Genomic DNA, 2,074 nt, shown 5'->3' on the forward strand with positions numbered 1-2,074 from the left:
GCCTATGATCCGTGCCATGGAATTATAACTGCACTGTAGTCAAATGCTTATGAAGTGGCCAAGGTAATGACATCTTGTCCTGTGTGGTGGTTTGAATAAGAATGGCTCCCACAAGCTCATATAGTTGAATGCTTAGTCATCAGGGAGTAGCTCTATTTAAGAAGAATTAGGAGGTGTGTCCTTGTTGGAGGAAGTATGTCCCTGAGGGTGGGCTTGAACATTTCAAAAGCCCATACCCATTCCAGCCTTCCTCTCTCTTTTTCTCTCTCTTTGGATCAGGATGTAATTCTCAGCCACTGCTCCAAAGCCATGAACATCACCACACTTCTGCCGCCCCCACCATGGTGACAATGGACTAACCCTCTAAAACCGTAAGCCAGCCCCCAATTAAATGCTTTCCTTTATAAGAGTTGCCGTGGTCATGGTGTCTCTTCACAGCGACAGAACAGCGACTAAGGCATCATTATCTTACCCTGGCCCCATTTTTGTGTCTGCTCAGGCAATTTTCAGTCCCTAAACCCCCTGAACAGTCATATCCACCTTGGCAATGAATTCACATCCCATTCGGGACTTTTTATGACCTTGACCATGGCCCTGATGAGAACCAAAATAGCTGCTGAATTTATAGCTAACTCAAATGTTACCAGGTTTCCCCGACCTACACCTGACAGTGGTGCAATTTCGAGTTTTGCTGTTAAAATTCTCTGTACTTCTGAGCTTTAGTGGCAAGAGTTCTCTAGGGCAAGGACTTACTCTTGTTGCTAGCTAATAGCAGAGTCTAATTTGGCTTCCACTCTTGGTGGTCTGGAACTTTCTCACCTGGGCTATAATATTTACGCATGTCACACACTTCAGCTGTTTCCTCACTTAACACCCCCACTGTTCCTGTGCTGCTGGCATTATTCTTCATGCTCATTCTATATGAAAGAGGCTCAGGAAGACCTTCCCACGCTCACAGAGCCAGCAAGTGGTAGCTTTGGGATCCGAACCCAGGCAAACTGGCTTTGTTAATTTAGGACAGAAAGAACAAAGTTAAAGGAACATAGGAATGGAAAAGAGCCCGGAAATCTGGTGGAATTTTCTTGCCAGCTGAGAGTCAAGATTCCCAGTATACGGTGCTGGATATGACTCAGTGGCTGTCGCTCTTTCAGAGCTCCTGGGTTCGGTTGCTGATGCACGGTGCTTCACAACCACCTGTCAACTCCAGTTCCAGGAGACCAGGATTCAGGGTGCTCTCTTCTGACCTCCGTGGGTGCTACGTGCACATCTTGCATAGAGACACTTCAAGTGAATGTTAAGATAGAGATGAATCATGCTCAAGGCTTAAGCATCTGTGGCTGCTCTCCTTTCCCAGATGCTAACCTGCAACTTTCAAGAAATCTCACAAGAAAAACCACCTACGGGAAAGACATATTTCAACCCATCTATGGGAGGGACCCTTCTGGTCCATGTTTTATCTTAACTAATTGCAGTTTTGTCCCCAGAACCACCTGTAATCTCACTCACTGAAAAGGGGAATGGATAGATGAGACAGTAGAGACGAGTCTTAGAAACCCACTGAGCAACGGGATCCCCAAAGTCTGCAAAATCCCCTCCGTCGCTACCGCTGCGACAATTTCAACTCTCCCCTGAGAAGCCTTCACCCACCCTTGAAAGTGTCTTATTCTCTCTCCACAAGTCCTTTCTCTCTCAGTTAACTCCTCTCCTCGTAGCTCAGTTTGAAGTTCTTATTCAGGAAGAGCTCTGGCTGGCCTGGAACTCACTATATAGACCAGGCTGGCCTCAAACTCACAGAGATCCTCCTGCCTTTGCCTCCTGAGTGCTGGGATTAAAGGCCCTTGTGCCACCACTGCCTGACAAAGTTACCATTTTTTTTAAGAGAAATATTTATTTTCTTTTATTTTATGTGCATTAGTGTTTTGTCTGCTGCATGTCCATGTAAGGGTGTCAGATTCCCTGAAACTGGAGTTACAGACAGTGTGAGCTGCCATGTGGATGCTAGGAATTGAATCCAGGTCATCTGGAAGAGCAATAAGTGCTCTTAACCGCTGAGCCATCTCTCCAGCCCAAGCTA

The sequence above is a fragment of the Microtus ochrogaster genome, chromosome 8 (assembly GCF_000317375.1).
Source record: "Microtus ochrogaster isolate Prairie Vole_2 chromosome 8, MicOch1.0, whole genome shotgun sequence".
NCBI lineage: Eukaryota > Metazoa > Chordata > Mammalia > Rodentia > Cricetidae > Microtus > Microtus ochrogaster.